General features: G+C 48.1%; 1 protein-coding gene and 1 pseudogene across 2 annotated transcripts in view; both read left to right on the top strand.

The window, feature by feature from the left end:
* The window catches only part of LOC147705724 (bolA-like protein 2), a 69,923-nt gene that overhangs the window by 13,643 nt on the left and 31,556 nt on the right, over positions 1-24,724 (top strand). The window lies entirely within an intron of this gene.
* LOC147705725 (uncharacterized) lies at positions 1,418-24,709 on the top strand (annotated as a pseudogene).

The following is a 24,724-nucleotide window of genomic DNA, read 5'->3' as shown; positions in this document are numbered from 1 at the left end:
GTGCCTCCTTACTCTGATATACAAATTGCAGAGGTGCGTGATCAGAGAGGTGACTCGGAAGAACTGATACCTCCCCTAGGTTAGCCATTGACATTCTGTCCAGGGAAACAATCGATCCTAGAGGAGTGGCCATGCTTCTTGCTGTAAAAAGTAAAACCCTGCTGATCTCCTTTTTGTGCCCTCCATAGATCGATCAGATCCATATCATGAATCATATTAAGTAGTGCCCGACGTACCTTGACTGCCCCTTTTATAATGACTGAGATTAGATCTACCTTTCAGAGGGTCTAACAGGACATTAAAATCTCCCCCGATAACATAGGGGGGAGGTTCCAACATCAGTACCGATTGTAATTTATAAATATAGGTTGGATCGTCCATATTGGGGCAGTAGAAAGAAGCACAGATCATATCAAAATTTTCAAATGCCAATTGGACTGTCAAACACCTACCTGAGGAGTCTGATTGTGTTTTTTTATGTTACAGGGAGTACCTTGTTTAATTAATATAGCCACCCCTCTATTTTGAGATGTCTGATGATGCGAAGCGCTAAAGCTCTTAACCCAAGGAACCTTGGAGAAGATTAAGCTACTTTCCTCATAACTCAGGTGTGTCTCTTGCAACATGCATATTTGTGTAGTTGAAAGTTCTAGGTATTTAAGGATTAGCCTCTGTCTCCGGGGGCACCTTAACCCATTAACATTCCAGGAGGTAAAAATGGTCTTTCTATCCCTCAGGACCATGCCGGCCATCGTCCCCGTGTTCTACCTGGAGGAGTTGACACCCCTTCATGACAGAAAAGACTATACATAAGGTTGAGATGAGGTCGAATTTTTTTTCTTTTTTTCCACTGCTCCCCACCCACATGCCCCCCTGCCTCCCCCATCCCACCTCCCTGTGCCCCCCAACCCTTGAGGAACCCTCCCTTCTAATAGGCAAAGGCCTATTTAGCCCTCTCCCCCCTATGGAGTAGCAATAACATTCCCATTTTTCTTTATTTTTAGCAAAATTTCTGCTTATTACATGTCATAAGTGTAAATAAAAAAGACCCTCTAAGTCTGCTTCCCCCCTTGTCCGTCTCTGATCTTTGCAATAAGAGCATCCGCCTCTTCCCCAGTTTTGATTTGGTGCATGTGGTTAATCCACATCACCCTTAGCAATGCTGGGAATTTCAACTGAGCCTTGGCCCTATGCTGTTTAACTCCTCCAACCTTTTCCCCAGCTCCCACTGCCTCGTTGCAGTTATGTGCGATGTGTCTGATCTTATTTGAAAGGTAAAAGGATTGGAGCTGTTAAAGTATATGGAGCCTTCTTTCAGGGCAGAAGACAAAATCTGCTCCTTTACGGAATATGTTAAAAAGTTCACCAGGATCTTCCTGGGTTTCTGTTTTACGAGGTTTCTTCTGAAGGGATCGCGATGTACCCTCTGAATATCATGCAGCAAATCGACCTCAGGTGAGTCCTTTAACACTGTTCCCTTCAATAGGATATTACAAAATGTAGGAGAGTAGGGTCTGCTATCCTATGGTCACCCAAAAGTTTTGCTTTTTGCTTCACTGGTTTATGACTTAATGTGGCTGTGGGCCTGCTAATTAGACCCACAGCCTGCTGTTCTCTCTCTAAATTACTGCCAATGCACTCTAGGTGCATTACGAATTGGAACTGGTTCACCTTATTGGCCCCTGTAACAGTGTACCCTAGGTACCCAGGGCATAGGTGTTTCCAAGGCCTACCAGGGGCTGCAGCATGTATTGTGCCACCCCTGGCCTGGCCTCCATATTTGACACAACTGGCTGATCACTCAGCTGGGGCAAGTTGGTGTAATCACCTCTTGCTTAGGTGTAGTATATCTATACCTAACCTAAACTGGACTCATATGTTCCTATCAGCCACTCCTATGGAAGGCCTCATCAATTCTGGAGGCAGAGTGCTTGGATATATGTGAGATGGTGCTCTAGCATGAGCTGAGCCAGTCTGCAGCTGTCGGGAACAACTCCCTTAGCTGTTCCGGGATATTGCCATACCATATACTCTTAAGTGCATTATAATCCTCGCGGTTATATGCTAACTTTGGTTTGGCTTTATCAAAACATGTCGAGTAAGGTGTCATACGATTTGGAATACTATCCCCTCAAAAGTTCTGTCGACAGGGATAGCATTCCACCCTTCTAGAGGGACACAACATGTACATAGCCTTAACCCCGGTTAAAGTTAACCAGAGCCTCAGCATCACAAAAGGGATGCTGCCACCACAGACACAAGTCTGACCTCCTGCTGCTGGGAGTCCTTCCAGCGAGGGAGGCTTGGACAAAGGATTTCCTGCCTTGGGAGGTGCGAGCACCACCCCAGACAGGATTTTGTGTATTGGGTAGGACAGGGCTGAATAGAATCAGACATGCCCGGGGCATACAAGGTGTCCCCGTGCATAAGCCAGCCCAAACCGGTCCTGGGACTTTCCAGACCCAGGCCTGGCGAGGAGCTGGACAAAGGAAAGGGGGTGTAACCGCCCCCCTTCCTGGTCCCACCCAGAAGAGGGACCTAGCAGGTAATCCACCCCTTAGATTGGGAATAAGAGTGGGAGCAGTGCCATAGCACCTCAGATCATCCTGAATCAACTTGAAACTAAGAAGACGACTGGACTTCGACATTCTGCTGCACAGAAGACTGAAGAGTTTCTCCCTTGTGGCCTAGGATTGGCCACCCTGTGGACACAGGCACCATCCAGCAACTCGACGTCTGCTTTGCTGCCGCCTTTCGCCTGAGCCCAGAGCCTGTCAAGTCCCAGACTTCTCACCACCCGATCCACAGTTCCTGCAGAGAAGGGACCCGTGGAGGCACCGAGAGACGTGCGACCGGACCTCTTGAAAGACCCCCTAGACGCTGACTGCGCAGCACTCGAGGCACCCTCGACGCTGTGCTTTGGGGTTTGAGAAGCCCCACAACCGAGCAGCCCTTGCACCGAAGATCAGCCCCCCAGCATCTCCACGATCTGCGTGGGGCCCTTTTGCATCGTGCCACTCGACGCACCATCCCGGCCACTTGCCACGTGGTCAGCGGCCATCTTGGCGATGAAAATCTACAATCTACACTGCAGGTCTGGTTGCTCCAGACTTGCCCTCGCTCCTGTAAAAGGGAGCATCCGCTCTGACCTTGCTGGTCCGAGTGATAAGCCTTTTTCACTTCCTGCGTGGCTTGCATTAGCCAAGGCCTGTTTGCTCCGATCAAGTTGCCGACACCGCCATCAGCTAGAGCCTTCGTGGGCCAGCTCGTGACCGACGCCTGGACGTCCTTGACCTCTTCGTGTCCACATGGCTGCTGAGAGAAGCTACACCTCAACGCCTGTCTGCACCCGACATCACTTGGTTCCAATCTGGTTCCACGGTAGTCACTGGCTAGTGACTTTGAACATTGTCCCCTCTGCTTTCAGGTCTTCACCACTTCAGATCCACCAGAACTCTTCACATCGAGCCGCCTGCAGCATCTTCAGCTCCAAGCACCATCGACCTGCGTGACGAAACCCGACACTACTTCGCACCTGTGCACCCGCTTCCTGTGGGTGAGGTAACTCAACAACGCCGGTTTTCCTACACTGGTACACACTTCTAGTGTCTGTCTAAAGTGTCACTCCTCTAGGTCACTCGGAAGGTTCCTAAAACACTAATTTTGTAACTTTTACGCACCATAGACAATGCATTGGTGAACGCGTGCACTCTAAGCACTGCACCCGAGTCCCGCGGGCCTTTCCTGACTTAGTCACTGCTAGTCCCGATCAGCTCCAGCGATTCCCAAGGCCCTAGGCCTACTTCCTTTTCGATTGGTATCTCTTATACCACTTTCTTAACATATGGTTTGAGTGTCCACCCGCCCTCATCCATATTGTGCAACTTTTGTGTATTTAAACTGTGTTTTGTTTTAACGCTTGTGCTTCTGTGCTCGTAAAGAGTATAGGGGATATTTGTAGTTAATAAATATATATATATATTTTCAATATATATCTGTGTGGTGTCCTTTCATTTGGTATTCAAAGGGGTTGTATATGGTAAAACAGCTTGCTTCACATGCCTTTCAGAGTTTACCCTAAGACTGCTTTGTCCACGCTACCACTAGGATAGCTGGTCTATAAGGTTGACTTACCAATCATCATAAGGGTTGCTTGGCATGGTACAAGGTGATCACTAGAACTAGTGAGCATCATATACCAGGCCAACTTCTCACACAAAACCCTTAATATCACCCCCCTCCAGGGCTTCAGGCACATTCAGGAGTCTCAAGTTGTTCCGGCGCGAGTAATTCTCCAAACGCTCAATGTCTTCTTTTAGTTCTTTTGTTCTGAACAGACAGCTTGGTGACCTCTGCTTCGGTGGTACGCATAGATTCCTTGATCTTAGGGATTTCCCACTCAATTGCCTCGGTTCTGAGGGTGACCTTGTCCAGCCTCTTGGCCAACCCATCACAAGATGCCTTAATTGCTGCTTGATTAGCCTCAGAAATTAAGAATCTGTTAGTCATTTCTGCTTGATTGGTTTCCGATACCGTGAACCTGCTGGTAATTTCATCCTTTATAGCTAGTAATATGTCGGCCAATGTGCGTGAAGTTGCAGCTGATTTATTTGTAGTGATCTCTGCGCCGGCACTATGAAATGAGGTGGGATGGTGTACTTGTACTAATTGCGCTGCGTTCAAAACATCAGAGCTTTTGGTCTTTTTGTGGAATCCAATAGGGTATCTCCTGATCCGTCCCCCCCTAACGCTGAATACCTATTTAACAGGCCAATATCTGAATGCACTACAACCACTGCCTCTACCGGGGCTGGAAGCTTCTCTGCACTCCCTTCTTTAACAGAGCTCATGGGAGTCACTATCGGGTCTCCCTGCAATGGTACCCCCATAGCATTTACTACCACGGTAGCCGAGGTGGATTGAGTAGACTGAATGGGCTGAGTGGACTGGGTGGGCTGAGTGAGCTGGGCAGGCTGAGCCGGCAAAGGAGAGCAGCTGATAGCGGAGGTGGTAGTGGTAGTGGTAGACATTACCTTGTAATAAGTTTTAAGTGAGGGGGTAACTTTTATACTGGCAGCAGCTTCTTTAACGCTTTTACTTTTTCCCTTACTTTTTATATTTTTCACACTCAAATATTCTTCTGAGGTATTCAACTTAGCTTTACCCCTTCTTACACGTTCCCTCACTTCAGAAACTGGGGGTGAAATGCGTAGGGGATATACGGGCTTTCCCTTAGTTGAATCAAACACTGTCCTGGCTCTTAATGCGTACCTGTTTGTTTTAGTAGGGTACAAACTGTTCTCTCTGTCGCTGGAGCACCTAGGGCTGACCACACTGCCAGCGCCCTTGCCAGATATCCCTCCTACATCCATACAACTAGTTGGAGCACTAAGTGAATTAACCTCGCTTGATTGTGGGGGATTTAGTCCTCTAAATATACCATCGTATGTACCGTTATATATTTTATCATACCGGGTTCCTGTCGAATAGCTACCAGCACCAACAACCTTGAAGCCCCCACAGGGCGGGGAAAAGAAACATTGATGGCCCCCTACCTTAGAGTTTACTCCGCTACGCTGCCGAGATAAAATTTTACTTGAGTTTCCATGCGCCGCTCCTCTCGCCGACTCCACTCCACGGTAACTGCCGCTGGCTGTGCCCCCGATGACCCGGATCGCGAGCAAGGCAAAATCGCGCCTCTTCCGTGTCCGAGCCGCCTCCTCCCAGAGTCTCTATACCACTCTCTCTATATCATATAATTACCCAGGTCCCTTTGACTACCGGATTGACCCCCTAACTGTAATCCTCCCAGAGCCAGCGCCAGCCCCCAGATACGTCGTCCTGCTCCCGCTGGTTCTCCTTGCGATCCTCACGGTCCTCGCTCACCCTGCAACTTACTCCGGGGATCCGTAGGTTCAATCCGTGCTCCGGGGGCATACTCGGCAGTAAGCGCAGCAGTATGTTGAAATCGCACCAGGGGGGATACAAAATATCAAATAATCATACGGGGGTCTAAATAATACACAAAAAAGCGCAGGAATTAGTTACTCCATAGGGGGAATCCGGCTGCTGCCGTTTAGCTAGCGGCCGCCATGTTCCTCCCACTTAGGTCAACAATCATACTTTGAATTTTTTACCATGGTTTGGCTTTACTGTCACTCATGTGCTTACTTCTTATTGAATGGCTTGCCTTGTCCATCTTGTCTTTTACCCTCCACTGAAGTATTTCCTCTTTACCTGTGTGCTTCCACTGCTCACTTTTAGGGAACTATCTTTTGTTTTTTTCGCTTGAGAGCGCATGTGTTTTACAGTTGTCTTTCTTATGTGCTTCTCTCTCGCTCGTGTTCTGTGTTGCTCTCCCTTATATCTGTGCTCCACTCCTCTACAATTCATGTTGCTCTCTCTCCCATGGTCTGTGTTGCTCTTTCCCATGTGTTTCTTGCTTAGCTCATGTCCTGTTCTCCTTGGGCAGCTTTCGGCCGCTCCTTGTTGCATCCTTCCTCGTGTGCTTTTTACGTCTTGCCTGAGCCATCGCGCATGCGCTGCTCTGCGGGGCATATTGTAAATACTGCCAACTCCCAGAGCTTTTCCTTGTGTTTATTTTTTTTTACGGCCACGCATTTGATTGGGCATTGCGTAAGGCTTTCACAAAAGAAAGCACGCAAATGGCCAAAGGCTCCTGTATGTCCCGCCTTATCTCTAAATGTCCCCTCCCATAGCCGATGTGTCTCGGGAGTGAGCGTAGTAATTAGTGGCGCGCAGTGTCAGCTGCACGGCAGGCTGCATTCCAGTATCGCATGACTGCACTCCTCCCCTCCAACTCCATCTGGCTATGCCATGTCACATGACATTTCTGCCGTTCTCCACTTCCTCAGTCCCAGCGCCATCGTGTAGGGTGGCTCTGCCTTTCCTGTGCTGAAGATGTCTGTCCTGCCAGTAAGCCTGTGCCTCCCCGCCTTATGGCCTCTCTCGCAAGCAGAGCACCTGTAATTTTATGACTGTGGTAAGTAGTGCTGTGTAAGCTCGTCAACAGATTGGTTGCAATGAATGTGGAAGTAGTTTTAGTGATTCGTCAAATCTCAGAAGTTATCAGCTAACGCACACAGGGGAAAAGTCATTCCAGTGCAGTGAATGTATGAAGAGCTTTAGTCTGTTATCAATTCTGCAGAGACATCCGCAAACACACGCAGGGGAAAAACCATCTGATTGCAATGAATGTGGAAATAGTTTAAGTTGTTCCTCAAAATTAAGGAATCATCAGCGAACACACAACACAGGGAAAAAAACTTTCAAGTGCAGTGAGTGTGTTAAGTGCTTTAGTCAGTTATCAAACATACAAAGACATCAGCATATACACACAGTTGAAAACCCTACCATTGCAGTGAATGTGAATGTAGTTTTAGTGTCCTTTCAACATTAAGAAATCATCAGCGAACCCACTTAGGGAAAAAGCCATTCGAGTGCACTACACAAACACAAACAGGAGAAAAACCATACCTTTGTAGTGGATTTGGAAGTGTTGTGGTAAGGATTTTCAGCTAACTACAGGGATTAGTGATAAACCCTATAAACACAACATACTTGAAAACGTTTAGCAAGCACAGACTGGAGAATTTTTCTAGATGCTTTTGGTGTTTGGTCATTTGATGCAATAACTGGTTAAATGTCAGCTGCTAGAGAACAACGTCCAAAGGCACAATAAGTCAAAGTAGGAAATTGTGACCTGTAACTCTGAGTGTTATTGCTTGCAGTGCATAACATTTACCTCTGAAGCCCAGACGCAGGAGAAATTAGGTCCGCAAGATGGCCACCACCCTTGTGTTTTAACCTTGACACAAAGTCCTCTATGTAATCTGGTGTTGGAGGTGGAATCAACTTAGAGCACACAATCAAATAACCTTCTCCCACGAGGATGGAATCTTCTGATTGACCTCCGACTATGCCCCATGGGCGGATTCTAAAGCTGTTTTACCAAGCAATACACCATTATCCCTAAAGTTACCACCATGGTGTGTGCCCTTTACCAAAGCACTCACTCTCCCCTTGTTGGGGAGGGGTAAAGTTTTTATGCCCTGGATTCTCAGAGACCCTTCTGAGAGAATCCACAGCGTAAAGGTAGCCACACGCAGCAGATATGTGGGAATTGCATCCTTTCCAAGAGTGGCTCAGGAATCTGGTTGCCCTAAACTGCCCCCTCGTTCTATCCGACTCAGTTAAGTCTCTAGGCATCACCCTTGACAAGAACCTATCAATGGAGGACCACATCAAAAACTCTGAAAAAAGTGCTCTTTTCTCTCTAAAACACCTCAAGAAATTGAAGCCTTTTCTTCCCCAAGATGACCTCAAGACAGTAGTCAATCCCTGTATGTGAAGCGCTCTGATACCTACAGGTCTAGCTAGCGCTATACAAAACTTTAAAAATAAAATAAATAACCTTTTCTTGCATTGATATGCCCCCACTTTTTTCTGAACTGCTGATGTGCTTTGACTGAGTGTGCCCTGGGCTCCTGCCAACGAGGTACCCAGGGCCTGTGTTCCTTCCCTAAGACTGTATTGAAACTAAAACCCAATTGGCATCTCTGGCCACCTATCGGCCCCTAGTAAATGGTACCCTAGTTACCCAGGGCATGGTGACCAGAGAAGGCCCCTAAGGGCTGCAGCACTTATTGTGCCACCCTTAGGGGCCCTGTACCCCGACACCCACACACTGCCTTTGCAGGCTGAGTGTCTAGGTGCAGAACTAAACAGAGAGTCGACATGGCCCACATCTCTGTAAGCCATGCCCACAAACCCACTTCCCTGGCACCCCTCTAGCTGGGTGCCCTATGCCAGTGGTGTGGGCACAAGTGCATGAGCCCTGCGCCCCTACAGTACCTAGGGCCATTCTCGGACACTGTAAGTGCAGTACTGCCATTAAGAGTATATGGTGCTGGGAGGTCGTCATTACTAACTCCACAGCACCATAATGGCTGCACTGAAGACTCAGAAGTTAGGTATCAAACTTCTCAGCACATTAAACCCGCACTGATGCCAGTGAAAGATTTAATGTAAAATACACCAGAGAGCATCTTAGAGATGCCCCCTAAAACCTAAACCTGCAATCCACGTCTGGACTGAGAGGCTGCCTAGGCTGCCACACAGCAGACATGTTGCTGGACCCCTGGGTGGAGAGCCCCCCGCGCTCCTGGGCCTGCAGCAATGCACATCCTGGGCGAGGTGCTAGGTCTCCTCCCCCTGGATGGGAAGGGAAAAGCTTCAAAGGCCTGCCGCCTCTGTGAGCTTCTCCAGACCATTTGCTGTACCCAGCAACTGGCACCCACCAGTCCTGACCCCCTCTTTGGCGGGAAGACTGGCGGGAAAACCTACGTCAGTGAGGGGGGTGTGCCAGCCTGTGAGAATCCCCACCCTTCAGGTGGGGGAAACTAGGTGAAGCTCGACCCCGGGCATCTTGAAGATGGGGAGCCCTGCCCAATCACAGCCAGGCTCCTGTCCCCCTTCCACCGGACAGGAGCAGGCTACGGGGTGTACCCACCCTAGCACAGGGACCTATTGGTCTCTGCCTTTGCCCTACCTGTAACACCCCTAAATTCAGTATTATGGGGCTCCCTTATCCTTCCTTCCTCAGATCCCGATAAGAAAAGAAAGAAGATCAAGAAGAAGACCCGCCATGCAGCTGCTAACAGGACGACACCAACTGACTTGGCCCCAGCCCTGCCGGCCTGTCGATCCTGGAACCTGCCCCTGCCTAATCCCGGCGACTCCTGCGGACAGCAACCTTGGGATATCCGGAGGACCTGCCTGGATTGACCCTCTTAAAGACTGGGTCTCCCTTAATCAGAGGCTCTGCTCAACAATCATACCCCTGGTGTCAGCCAGGAAGCTCCCAACCAACCCACTCTGCACCCGCCTAGCCCGGCCCATGCCCGAGTTATCCAAGACCACGAGGACGTTCCCCTGGCGACTGGGACCAGAGGTCCAGTCCCAAAGACCCTTCTCGACGACCCAGACGACGCCTGCAGCCTCAGGACAAAGGACCCCTCCGACCGTGACCAGCAGGGGTAAGATTTCCCAACCTCAAAAGACACCCCTGCACCGGCGCCCCACTGCCCCCTGTGCCCAACTCCTAGGTGCCTACCTATCCTCCAAGATCCCAATTTACCCCTCGAAGTGTTGGTCGATCCAGAACGTCCTCCGTCTCCGAGCCTGCAGCCTTTGTTCCCTTTTCAAGATCATCATTGAATAACATTGAGCGCCCGACGGCTCAAAAGCACCCTGCAACCAGCTGCCTGAGTGCCTCTGGCAGTGCAACCTGTACCCTATCCTACTTCCCCATTTGCCCTGAGCGAGTGACCAAGAGCCCAGCTCCCACAGCTGTGTGGCCTGGTAGCCGTCCGCCACCAACCGAAGGCCCCCTGCCTCTCATTGGATAACATTGGGCCTAACTACCTCTGCACCCGGCCGCCCCTGTGCCGCTGCAGCTGAACCAACTGTACCTACCTGACCCTGGGGGGGCCCCTGAGTCTATGCCCAGAACCTTAACTTCACCAGGCGAGTACTCACTTGAAAACCGATAACTCTCTTTCCTACCATAGGATACAATTGACTGGTTTGACTTGAAAAATCTTCCAAGTGTGAAGTTTTGAAACTCTAAAATATTCCTATGAAAATCAGCCGAGTAACGAATTTTTAAATACTCAACTGGAATCAGGAGAGGAGCCAGTACTGTACCTTTCAGCCCAGTACTGACCTGCAAAAGTAATTTTAACCGGACTTAGCAATAACTGAATTTTCTTCCATAGGAAACCATTGACTGTTTATCTCTGAAAATTCTTCTAAGTGTCTACTTTTGAAAGTTACAAATATTCCTTAAAAATTGTACCAACTACTGAAACGTAATTGCTTACCTGTCTTGGATAGAGTTCCCAGTGCTGGACCTAGGAGCCCAGTACCGGATTACAAAAGTAACGAGAACGTACTTTACCTGTGACTTGACTTTCCTGCCATAGGATAACACTGCCAGTTTTTCACTGAAAAGTTTCCAAGTGTCAACTTTGAAAATACCTTTTTTATTCCTTAAAAATCATTGCAATAACCAAAACGTTTTTACCACACTGTTTTCAGCTTAGACCCCAAAACTGAATCTAGGATCCAGTCCTGGGATTACAAAAGTACAGTCCTGGGATTACAAAAGTAATCTATAAAGTAATCAACTGCATTTATGTAGAAAACCCCATTGAGCTCCATGTTAAATTGTGTTTAGAATTGTGTTGCCTACTGTAACTCCTATACCTAGTGTGTTTACAAAGTTAATTGCCTTTCTGCAAAGTATTCATCTGAGATCACTCATATTGAGAAAAGTATATTTTGATACCTGTTGGCTCTAAAAATAACACAACTATATATATTTTGATATAAAAACAATTGGCCTGGAGTTTAGTCCTTGAGTGTGTGAAACCTTTTGCTGACTGAGTGTTTACAACAAATGCTTTACACTGTCCTCTGGTACTGCCTAACTGCTCGACCAAGCTATCACTTTAGAGAGTAAGGTCACACCTGGCTTTAACCTCTTATACCTCTGGGGATTGTGGACTCCATACACACTGTACCTTACTTTGGTCCAGTATATATATTGAGCCACTTTCTCACATTGGATCAGCGGTGGGATACAAACTTGCATTCGTTGGACTACTTGGTTACAATCTGATCACACGACAGAACTCAAATTGCCTTTAGAATTCTGAAATTGGTTTTTCCAAAATATTAAAAGTCTGGTAGGGCCTTGCTTAAGTCCCATTAGAAGTTTAGAAAAATAAGTCACTATAATTATGGTAGAGGGTTAGAACTGTCAGGTTAGAATGTCTCAACAGAACCCAGCTATTAGTGGAGATAACATGGACCTGGTTGAGGAGCTCTACCTCACACCTTACTTGCACTTGAATTTCAAGGAATTGAGGTCCCTATGCAAACTTAAAAATATAGTCATGGCCTGCATCCAACCAAACAAGGGCTCCAGGAGCTCCTGGCTGAGTATGCAAAAGGGCACCCCTCTGAACAGGGTGACACCCAGTCAGAGGAAGAAGAGGAGGAGGAGGAGGAGGAGGAGGATAATACCAATTCTCCCCCCCCCCCCCATCTCTAGGGAAGTAAGGGTCTCTACACCCTTAAATCCAAGAGTCAGCTTGTAGGAGCCTGGGTTCCACTCAGGTGGACTGGGCCCCAGAGAACACATTGGGGGAGCCCCAATGAAGATGACAGCTTCTTAGCAAAGTTGGCCAAGAAATTAGATCTAGAGTCCAGACTCCTGGCTCTAGAAAAAGAAAGGAAAAAGATGGGTTTAGCTCCTATCTCTGGTGGCAGCAATACCAATAATAAGGATAAAGAACAATCTTTTGATCCTAAGATCCCAAAAGGGATTGTCCCTAAATTTGAGGAAGGTGATGATATCACCAATTGGTTCAAAGCCTTTTAGAGGGCTTGTGATATCAGAATATTAAAGAAACCTCTCTGGGGCACACTCCTGTGGGAATTGTTCTCTGGTAACTGCAGAGACAGGCTTCTGACCCTCTCTCGGCCAGATGCAGGGTCCTATGACTTCATTAGGAAAACTCTGATTGAGGGATTTGGGCTCACTACTGAGGAGTATAGAATCAGGTTCAGGTGGGCTCACAAAACCCAGACCCAATCCTGGATAGATTTTGTAGACTACTCAGTAAAGACATTGGATAGTTGGTTGACTGGACACAATGTGCATGATTTTACTGGACTTTATAATTTGTTTTTGAAGGAACACATTTTGAGTAATTGCACAAATGAAAAGTTGCATCAGCATTTGGTGGACCTAGGTCTAATTTCTCCCCAAGATTTGGTTAAGTAGGCAGACCATTGGGTCAAGACTAGGGTGACAAGGACAGCCACTGGGGGTGACCAAAAGAAGGTGGTTACAAAACCTCCCCAGGGAAAAGGTGGTGAGAATCCCCAAGATAAAAAGTCTGAGTCTTCCAAAGGGCCCCAAAAAACCTATACGGGTGGGTGGGTCCCAAACTACTCCCTATGTGCCTCAGCCCTATAGGGGGAAGAACTTTGATCCTAACAAGGCCTATTGTAACAACTGTAAAAAGTTGGGACATTTAACTATAGACAAAAACTGCCCCTACAATAAATCCCCTAAGGCACCCAGTACAGCTACTCCAGGGACAGTGAATCTACAGATGGGATCAGAGGAGTGCCCAGAGCAAATCTGGGAATACACTCAAGCTAGCCTATATCCTTGGGGGAAATGGAGTTTGCCACTGTAGCTGGTTGGCCACCCAACTGTAAAAAGTATTTGCAATACTCCTCCATTAATGGAACTAGAGTAGAAACCCTGAGGGATACAGGTGCCAGTATCACTATGGTGAATTAAGTGCTGGTTTCCCCAGAGCAATACTTGATTGGGAAAACTTACCCAGTCACCAATGCTGACAGCATTACCACCCAACGCCCTATGGCTATGGTGACATTAGGTTGGGGGGAGGTTACTGGCCTGAAACTGGTAGTGGTCTCTCCACAATTTCCAGCTGACTGTCTGCTTGGAAATTACCTGGAAACCTCAGCCTGGGCTGAGGTGGAGCAAATAACCCATACAGCCATGCTGGATATCCCTAGACTGATGTGTGTGCAAACCAGAGCACAGAGCAAAAAGAAAGATGAACAAGTAGGTTTGGAGCCTGGAAGTATGGCCCAACCAACCAAGAGAAAAGGCAAGAAGACTGGGGGACCAGCTTCTCCACAGCAAACCTCTCAGGACACCTCTCCCAAGGGAGAGGACTTGGAAACCCTAGATGGAACTAAGCCAGCGGAGCTTGAGCCTTGCCAGGTTGGATTCCTGGGGCCAGGGGGACCCACTAGGGAAGAGCTGTGCCAGGGTCAGCAAGACTGCCTCACTCTTGAAAGCCTGAGGCAGCAAGCTGTTTCAGAAGCCCAGGGAGATGTCAGTGGTACCCACAGAGCTTATTGGGAAGAGGGGTTACTGTATGCTGAGGCAAGAAACCCCACTCCTGGAGCTACCAGGAGGGTGGTAGTGCCTCAGAAGTACAGGGAGTTCCTCCTAACTTTAGCTTATGACATCCCCCTAGCTGGACATCTGGGGCAGAACAAAACTTGAGAATGGCAAGTTAGCCACTTCTACTGGCCCCAGATGCACCAAACGGTGAAGGAGTTTGTGAGCTCCTGTGTTACCTGTCAGGCCAGTGGCAAGACAGGTGGCCACCCAAAGGCCCCCCTGATACCACTGCCAGTGGTGGGGGTACCCTTTGAAAGGGTAGGTGTGGACATTATGGGTCCACTTGAACCTCCCACAGCCTCAGGGAACAAATTCATTCTAGTTGTACTGGATCATGCTACTAGGTACCCTGAAGCAATTCCCCTTAGGGTTACTACAGCTCCTGCAGTAGCCAATGCCCTCCTGGGTGTCTTCACCAGGGTAGGGTTTCCAACGGAGGTGGTTTCAGACAGAGGTTCCAACTTCATGTAGTGTGGTGTGCAGTACAAGTTTACTACCCCATACCGCCCACCAACCAATGGCATTGTTGAGAGATTCAACAAGACATTGAAAGGTATGATCATGGGACTCCCTGAAAAACTCAAAAGGAGATGGGATGTCCTGTTACCATGCCTTCTTTTCGCTTATAGTGAAGTGCCACAGAAGAGAGTAGGATTTTCACCCTTTGACCTTCTGTTTGATCATCCTGTAAGGGGACCACTTTGTCTTGTGAAAGAGGGTTGGGAGAGGCATCTCCAAGAACCCAAACAAGACATTGTGGACTATGTGCTTGGCCTAAGGTCCAGAATGGCTGAATATAAGGAAAAGGCATCCAAGAATCTTGAGGCCAGCCAGGAGCTTCAAAAGCACTGGTATGACCAAAAAGTTGCCATGGTTGAATTTCAACCTGGGCAACAGGTGTGGGTTTTGGAGCTAGTGGCACCAAGGGCTCTCCAAGACAGATGAAGTGGCCCTTACCCTAATCTGGAGAAAAAGAGTGCGGTCACTTACCTAGTGGACCTGGGCACGAGCAGGACACCCAAAAGGGTTATCCATGTGAACCGCCTTAAACTCTACAATGAAAGGGCTGACCTTACCATGCTGATGGTGACTGATGAGGAACAGGAAGCAGAGAGTGTGAACCTCTCCTTGAACTCCACTCTTCTAGCCCAAAAGATGGGTCAGTAGATGGAGTGGTCTTCTCAGACACCCTCTCTACCCAACAACAGGCTGACTGCAAGCAAGTCTTGCAATAGTTTGCTAGTCTTTTTTGCATGACCCCTGGTCTGACCCGCCGGTGTACCCATGATGTGGACATTGGTGACAGTAACCCTGTCAAAAACAAACTCTATTTACAATCAGACCAAGTCAAGGAAAGCATCAAAGCAGAAGTCAGCAAGATGCTGGAGCTAGGGGTGATTAAACTCTCTGAGAGCCCCAGGGCCAGCCCATTGGTTCTGGTCCCCAAGCCTCATCAACAAGGTGAAAAGAGAGAGATGAGGTTCTGTGTGGACTATAGAGGGGTCAACTCTGTCACCAAGACAGATACTCACCCCATTCCAAGAGCAGATGAGTTGATAGATAAATTGGGGGCAGCCAAATTTCTCAGTACCTTTGACTTAACTGCAGGGTACTGGCAAATTGGCCTTGCCCCAGGAGCCAAAGAGAAAACCGCATTCTCCACACCTGATGGGAACCATCAATTTACTGTAATGCCTTTTGCGTTAACGAATGCCCCTTCCACCTTCCAGAGGTTGGTGAACCAAGTCCTGACTGGATTGGAGTCCTTTAGTGCAGCTTATCTTGATGATATTTATGTCTTTAGCTCCACCTGGCAGGATCACCTGATCCACCTTGGGAAGGTTCTACAAGCCCTGCAATCTGCAGGACTGACTATCAAGGCATCCAAGTGCCAGATGGGGCAGGGCACTGTGGTATACCTGGGCCACCTTGTTGGTGGAGGCCAGGTCCAACCCTTACAGCCCAAGATCCAGAGCATCATGGACTGGGCAGCTCCAACAACCCAGACCCAAGTCAGGGCATTCCTTGGCTTGATTGGATACTACAGGAAGTTTGTGAAGGGATATGGGTCCATTGTGACTACCCTCACAGAACTCCCCTCCAAGAAAATGCCCAAGAAAGTAAACTGGACTGTTAGCTGCCAAAAGGCTTTTGACACCCTGAAAGAAGCAATGTGCTCAGCACCCATTCTAAAAGCACCAGACTACTCCAAGCAGTTCATAGTGCAGACTGATGCCTCAGAGCTGGGGATAGGAGCGGTCCTGTCCCAGATCAATGAGGAAGGCCAAGACCAACAAGTTTTTTTTTAATACCCAGGAGACTACTCCCCAGAGAGCAGCGTCGGAGTGCAATTGAGAGGGAGGCCTTTGCTGTAGTTTGGTCCCTGAAGAAGTTGAGGCCCTACTTGTTTGGAACTCACTTTCTAATTCAAACGGACCACAGACCTCTCAGATGGCTAATGCAGATGAAAGGGGAAAATCCAAAACTACTGAGATGGTCCATCTCCCTACAGGGAATGGACTTTGAAGTGGAACACCGACCAGGGACAGCCCATGCCAATGCAGATGGACTTTCCAGGTACTTCCACTTAGGCAATGAAGACTCCCTAGCCTAGGGCAAGGTTAGTCTCATCACCTTTCGTTTGGCGGGGGGGACAGGGGGGAGGTTGTGTGAGAAAGTGCTATCTTTCTTGCATTGGTATGCCCCCACTTTTTTCTGAACTGCTGATGTGCTTTGACTGAGTGTGCCCTGGGCTCCTGCCAACCAGGTACCCAGGGCCTGTGTTCCTTCCCTAAAACTGTATGGAAACTAAAACCCAATTGGCATCTCTGGACACCTATCAGCCCCTAGTAAATGGTGACCAGAGAATACCCCCAAGGGCTGCAGCACTTATTGTGCCAACCTTAGGGGCCCTGTACCCTGACACCCACACACTGCCTTTGCAGGCTGAGTGTCTGGGTGCAGAACTAAACAGAGAGTCAACATGGCCCACATCTCTGTGTGCCATGCCCACAAACCCACTGCCCTGGCATACCTAAGTCACCCCTCTAGCTGGGTACCCTTTGCCAGTGCTCTGGGCACAGGTGCATGAGTCCTGTGTCCCTACAGTACCCAGGGCCATTCCTGGGCACTGTAAGTGCAGTGCTACCTTTAAGAGTATATGGTGCTGGGAGGTCGTCATTACGAACTCCACAGCACCATAATGACTGAAGATTGAGAAGGTTGGTATCAAACTTCTCAGCACATTAAACCCGCACTGATGTCAGTGCAAGATTTAATGTAAAATACACCAGAGGGCATCTTAGAGATGCCCCCTAAAACCTAAACCTGCAATCCACGTCTGGACTGAGAGGCTGCCTAGGCTGCCACACAGCAGACTTGTTTCTGGACCCCTGGGTGGAGAGCCCCCCACTCTCCTGGGCTTGCAACAATGCACATCCTGGGCGAGGTGCTAGGTCTCCTCCCCCAGGATGGGCAGGGGGAAGCTTGAGACGATACTGAGACGCTTTCAGGGTCTACAGGCCTGCCTGTAATTTTGTAACGTGAGCCGCTTTCCTGTTGGTTGTCATCAGTAGCAGCTGCCTGGTGAAGATCGGCCTCTGATAGGCCACCTTTGTGTTTCTTTCTAGTCTGATCCCGGGCTGTCAGTAAGAGAGGGGTGCAGGCAGTGCTGGTGGCAGCGGTCAGTGAGTGTTGGTTGCTGCCTTGTGTGTGTGCCCTATTGCTGCAAGCAAGTTCGGGAGAACAGTGCGATAGTTTAAGGGCTGTTGAAGTATGGGTTTGGAAAAAAACCTGCATTTCAGGGCAGCAAGCATGGGCTGGATTTGGTACAAGCGCTTCTCTGATAAAAATATAATCCAACACTGTACACCGTTTAGGGACTGCGTTGGGGACGCGCTTGTTTAAGAAATGACCAGAAACGTATTATGACAAGTTTCTCCGTTCAAGTGAAAACCTTTAGTTTATCGTGGCTTTTTGCTGCAAACATGCTGTGCATTTTGAGACTTGTATTTTGTTGTTAACATTAAAAGAATAGTGTTCAAAATACCTGATTGGAATCTGCTATTGGTTGAAGGTGTCATGCATAACAAGAATTTACGTGTTTGCTAATGTGTGGCAAAATATGCCAGTTTTTCAGCCTGCCTACTGACTGGTAAACTTCATCTCATGCATCCTCTTCGATTTTTGAGTCTCAGTAGATTATGCTCTTGGTGCATCAGAAGAAAGATTGATGAATTGGCACTTTCTATCCTTGCTGAATTGGCCTACTATCTACCTAATATGTATAAACACATTCTGTTAAATGTTCCTTTATTTCTGGTCTAACTTACTCTTTAATTTACACCAATATCCTTCTTGTGCTTGTCATTCTCCTGCCATGAAGTAATGCTTGGTGTCTTATTTTCGTTACTTTCAAAATCTTGGGCCTATTGGCAATATCACTGCACTATACAACATGCATTGGCATAGACAATATGTCTCGCCTTCGGGGAAGTGTTTAGCCATGCAACAGTTGATGTTGTTGCACCAAAGATATTGTGCTGGATAACTAAAAGTATAAGGTCTCAAAGGCGAGACCTATTGGCTATGCCAGTGCTGGTTTCCTTTCTCCTCCACCCCCCTGATAACTCGACCCACACCCCCAAGTAGTCCTATTTTTTATTATGTTACCCATGGTGGGGTGGGGGAGGACAGGCAGCAAATTGCTTCCTGCACTTTCGCTGTATACATAAAGCACTTTTGAGCTACTTCATTATCCCTTAAAACATCCCTCACCGTCAGCAAGTTATCCACATGCACCACACACAGCCTAATTACCAATTCATAACAACCCCCAGACTTTCCCCGCAATGAAGAGTGGCGCTGCCCGCGCATGGCTCCTCAGCTATCCCTGAAAGAGCAGGCGTGAGAGGTGGGTGTGTTTTTCCTCCCTCCGTGCAGTGCCTTGCTGGTGAGGAAAGTCTCTTTGAGGCAGTGCGCATTCACTAAAACATTGGAGAAAGGAAAAGGTTACATGTGTGGGGCGAGCAAAGCGAAGATAAAAAGCGATGCCGCCATTACCCCACCTCACTTCTAAATCTACAGCTGCACGTTCAAATAGAAAAATGTCTGAAGACATTTACAGCCACAGTGTTTTTTGGATCTATTTCACAAGGGAACAAATCGAGGAAATGGAGGTTAACAGCCGTTTGTAAAGGTCATGGTTTTTGGCAAGTAAACCGCAGAGCAAAGCGCAGCGAGCTGCCACTAGCAGAGAAGTGCTGCTCACGTAAAGCGCTCCAATACCTTGCGGTCGGTTTGTGCTACATCTGCAAAGTGTGAATAACAAGCTGAGCCTACCCAGCCTATTAATTAACACCTGGCCTTTAACTTACCCAGATTATCGTTGGATGTAGGAAGAGTCATCTATCTGCAGTAAACTAACATTCTATGCCAGGAAGCAGAGGCGAGGATTATGCATAGCCTTTTTTCATTTTATTGACAGCAAGTTTGAAGAAACAGAAAAACACAGGCTGCCAACTACATATCCCATGAGGCACAACAGTAACCATGGGAGCCATTCCATCAATCATAGTCCAGCCGAATACATAAAGCAGCTCCCTCGACGAAGTCCGTCCTCTTTCTTCATTGCTGCCTTCAGTTAAGTCCCTCTGCAAATTCTTTCTGCGTACTCTGGACTTGCAGGGGCAGTTTATTGTTGTGACAGCTTGTATTTCCATTGTATTGGTTGCGGGTTTTCTCCCGCTGTGTGGCTGACGCAGTAGGTTTTGCTTGAGTGTCTCTGTATAGCGCGTGCGCCGTGCAGTGCTGTTTCTCTCCGATGCGCTGCCGGTGCTTCACCTTCACCACAGCGCCCTTTGCGCGCATGTGGTGAAACGCGATGAGGCTACTGGCGCTTCGTCTTTCTTGTTGCTCTGCCTCGCCCCCCCCCAGCACTGACACCGCGTTACAGAATGTTTTAATGGCTTTGCCCATTGATAGCAGTGACTTGGTGGTTATAAAAAATTTTTTTTACAAAAGAGTACACAGCCACTTCTATTTGTTATATTACAAGTCATACCTTTTCTGGTTGCACACCTGTTTCTTGAGGCACTTGTGTTGGGGGGACTCTTGATACTTTAGTAGGGTGTGTCTGTTTATGGGTGCCCAACCCTCATTAAATATGCAGTCAAACTCTGACCATGACTATGTATCAGCTCACTCTGCTGAGGAGCAGCCCCGCCAGGCACGCACTCCTGCAGAGGTTGACAAGCTCCTTTCTTCGGCCATTGCCAAGGCGCTTGCCCCTCTGCAGGACAGCATTAACAAATTGTCTGCTCATGCATTCAAGACTGGTTCTGGCATCCTGGGAGACAGTGGGGCTGGGCCTAGTGGCATTCACACTGTGGTGCCACGTAAGGCCATTAAGCGTGACGCGGGGCACCTGGAAGGCTTCAGCAAGCTTGCGGAGGTCTTCCATAAGAAGCGCTCCCTACTGGGCGGAAGACTTAACCGGATATACTGGTGGCGAGTCCACCCCAGACTTCGACCCTGAAGAGGGGTTTCCAGAAGGCGGTGAGGGTGAGGATGAGGATGAGGAGGTGTTTGAGGATGATGACAATTCCTCTGACGATATGTTTGATTTGGGCAGGTCTTAGGGTCCGCATTCTTCGTGTTCTGATGTTGGTGATGGAGATCAGGTTCATGCGGATATGTTTGATCCTACCTGTATCTTTCGACCACGAACTTCTCATTGGGTACCTGATAAAAAGACGGCGGATTATGTTGCCGCCAAGATTAGGCAGCCTCTTTCTCAAGAGGTGAGATCACGCCTTAGGTCAGAGTGTCCTAGACCATCTCTCCCCAATGGTGTTGCTAGTACCCCTGAGTTGGACCCCAAGATTTGCACCTTTTTTTGCTAAATACACGAAGGATCCGAAAAAGGGGATCGATCGTTCCTGGAGGGCTTGTCAGGACAATCTTCTTGACGTTGTGGGGCCCCTAACTAAAATCATTGAGTTGACGAAACTGTCCAGAGAGTCAGGCCTTCCTCTCCCAACGGATGATGTTGTGGGATGGGCACAAAGGGCAATGTGTCTCTTGGGCAATGCCAATTGTGCCCTATCCGCTGAGCGTCGCCGTTCATTACTTTTGAAAATTGACCCCAAGCTGGGAGAGCTGTCTTTCTCTGAGGCAAGTTCTGAAGCTCAAGGTACGCTCTTTGGTGACCCCTTTGTTAAGGAGTTAGGAAAGTTTGTAGCCACCTATTCTGCCCTGGATAAGGCTCAGGCTTCCATGAAGAAGATATTCCCCAAGAAGGTTTTTGGTGGGGTTGGGCGAGGCAGGGGTCGCTCTTCCGGCCGACAGTTCAACCAAGGTCCCAATAGAGCACAGGCGAAAAGAAATAATGGATGGAATGATGGCAGACAAGGAACCTTCAATCCTTCCCATGGAGGCAAAGGACAAGGCAGAGGCCGTGGTGGCAACCAGAATTCACAAGGATTCAATGGTAAGCTTGAAAATCCTCTCACCTGTTCGTCTGGGGGGCAGGATTTCTCTGTTTCTAGCAAACTGGGCAGACTTAACGTCAGATCCTTGGGTGTTAGAGACAGTTCAAGGGTTTCACATAGAGTTCAACGGGTCCCCCATCCAAACATCTCTTCCTCGCCCTTTGGTTTTTTCAGTCTCAGAGACCGATCTGATAGATTACGAAGTTCTAGATCTTCTTTCAAAAGGTGCTATTGCCCTCTCCCATCTTCATCCGCACTGATTCTTAAGCAATTTATTTCTGGTAGAAAGGAAAGAAAAAGGCTTCAGACCGGTTATCAATCTCAGGTCCTTCGAGTGGTTGGTTTACCGGCACTTCAAGATGGAGGGAATCTATCTGCTCAGAGACCTTCTTCTCCAGAACGATTGGTTGCTCCGGTTAGACCTCAAAGATGCGTATCTGTCAGTTCCCATTTTTCCCCCTCATTGCAGGTTCCTGCAATTCCAGTGGAAGGGTCAAACTTACAAGTTCAAAACTCTTCCCTTTGGTCTCTCATCAGCTCCTTGGTGTTTTACCAAGCTTCTTCGTCCTGTGGTGGAACATCTCCGCACCAAGGGAATTCGACTGATAATTTACCTGGACGATATCCTGCTCATGGACCAATCCAGGGATCATCTTCTCCTTCACTTACAGATCACAATTTCCCTATTACAGAATCTGGGGTTCACCATCAATGTCCAGAATTCGGACCCGGTTCCCCAACAGAGCATGATCTTTTTAGGCTTTCGCATCGACACGAGGGATGCCACCTTGAATCTTCCTTCTCAGAAGATTTCAAAGATCAAAAAGGAGATTCAACAGGTTCTCCGCAGAGACAGGATATCCCTGCGACAGCTGGCCAGGATTGTTAGTTTGCTATCGTCCTCGATTCAAGCCATCTTTCCGGGTCCTCTACACTACAGGGCCCTACAGAGGTTGAAAGCCTTGCACCTGCACAGAGGTCTCACTTATTCAGAGTTGACCTCCCTTTCCTTGGAGGCCAGGGCGGAACTTCTTTGGACCATATGGTGGCATGGAATGGGAGAGCGATCTTCGGCTCCCGTCCGGATCTAGTGATAGAGTCTGATGCCAGTCGCCTGGGCTGGGGTGCCAGATGCGGCTCTCTATCGGTGGGAGGTCGGTGGACAGAGGAGGAACTCCTTCTCCATATCAATTGCCTGGAACTCCTAGCGGGCTCCATTGCCATTCGATCTTTCATGACCAACAGGGTGTCATGTTGTGTCCTACTCAGGATGGACAACACGATGGCGGTGAGGTACATCAGTCGCCTTGGAAGTACTCATTCCTGGATTCTGGCGGATCTCGCCAAGGATTTTTAGCATTACTGCCTCCAACGTCAGATTTCGGTGACGGCAGAGTATCACCCGGGAGATCAGAATTGTGTGGCGGACTGGAACTCCCAGGAATTTCAAGTATGCCAGCGATTGGAGACTGGATCCCGGAGTGTTCTCTCAGATTGTGTCCCTTTAGGACCTTCCTCTAATGGATCTTTTTGCATCCAGATGGAACGCTCAAGTTCCCTGATTCTTCAGCTGGAAACCGGATCCGAGAGCATACCAGCTTACGCATTTCCCCCCTTCCTTTTCATCCAAAGAGTTGCGGCCCAGGTCCGCAGGCAGAGGGCCTCTCTGATCCTGATTACTCCTATTTGGAGAGCCCAGATTTGGTTTCCGTCCCTTCTAGAATTGTCTTGGGACCGACCTCTTCAGTTGCCATCTTTCAACAACATCCTCTCAGATCCTCTGGGACTTCCTCATTCCCTGGTTCTCCAAGGCCATCTACATCTTATGGCGTGGAGGATTTCAGGAGACGATGGACTGACGTCTCGCTTTCAAGAGAAGCTGAACTCCTTATCCAGCAGGCTTGGACCCCGGGCACTACCAAGCGGTACAGATCAGCTTGGAGAAGATGGGTTCATTGGTGTGTGGCGAAACACCTGGATCCCGTGGGCGCCTGCGTTGCAGACGTTGTGAACTTCCTATCGGAACTTTTTCATCAGAAATTGGCTTATTGCATTATCAACTCTTAGGTCGGCAATTTCTGCTGGTCACTCTCTTGTGGATGGGGATCCGATTGGAGAACACCCATTGGTTTGTAAGCTTTTGAAAGGCATTAGTCTTTCACGTCCGCCGGAGCCTCGTTACCTAGGCCTCTGGGACGTTAATGTGGTTCTTCGTTTACTTTTATCCTGGCAAGATAATGATTTCCTTTCCCGGAAAGAGATTTCAGCTAAACTTGCTATCCTCCTGTGTCTTATTTCTTGTAAGAGAGTGTCGGATGTCAGGGCCCTTGATATTTCTGCCTGTGTTTTTCCCCGGGAGGAGTTACCTTTACCATCTCTAGGAGAACTAAATTGAGTACGCGGTCAGTAACCTATCCTGCTTTTCCAGATTCTCTGAAATTTTGTGTTGTTAGATGTCTGAAATCTTATGAATATATGACTTTGGAGGTTTGTCCTCTGGGTGAACGGCAGCTTCTGATTGCCATTAAAAAACAGTTTCAGGCGGTATCTTCTCCTACCATTGCTAGATGGGTCAAATGGATTAGGACTGAATCTGGTATTGACGTCAGACACTTTGGGGCTCTATCCACTAGGGGAGCTATGGCCTCCAAGGCTGTCCAGGTAGGTGTCAGATTAGAGGACATTATGAATGCGGCTGATTGGTCTTCAGAATCCACTTTTAAGAAGTTATATTTTAAACCAATTCATGAAGCCGCTGCGCTGGTGGTGAGTAAGCTTTGAACTTGCATAATCCTCGCCTCCGCTTCCTGATATAGAATCAGAAATTTCCTAGTTATCACAAAGGAAAGTTTCAATTCTATTAAGGAAGCAGAGGCGAGGATTATCACACCCTGGCTTTTCTAGCCTCCCTCCCTTATGTTTGGAGGTCTTGCTGGATGTCTTTTTTCTACACATCAGGAAAGTAATGTTTCCTTGTGTATATTTATGGTATTTTGTGCATTGATCTTGTTCTGTGCATTTGCACGTTCTATTTCACTTTTGTTTAAACTACTGATAGTGCTTTTGCATTTGCATTTTATCTTGCTCTGTGGTTCTTCTCTTGTATTTCCAAGATTTCCATAGTCAAGAGATTATAAAGTTTTCTGTTGTCCTAGGATCTGATCAGAAGATGGATTAATCTGGGGACGACTTA

This window comes from Lissotriton vulgaris, chromosome 7, assembly GCF_964263255.1.
Source record: "Lissotriton vulgaris chromosome 7, aLisVul1.2, whole genome shotgun sequence".
Classification (NCBI taxonomy): domain Eukaryota; kingdom Metazoa; phylum Chordata; class Amphibia; order Caudata; family Salamandridae; genus Lissotriton; species Lissotriton vulgaris.
The sequence above is the reverse complement of the archived record's forward strand: the minus strand, read 5'-3'. Positions and strand labels throughout refer to the sequence as shown.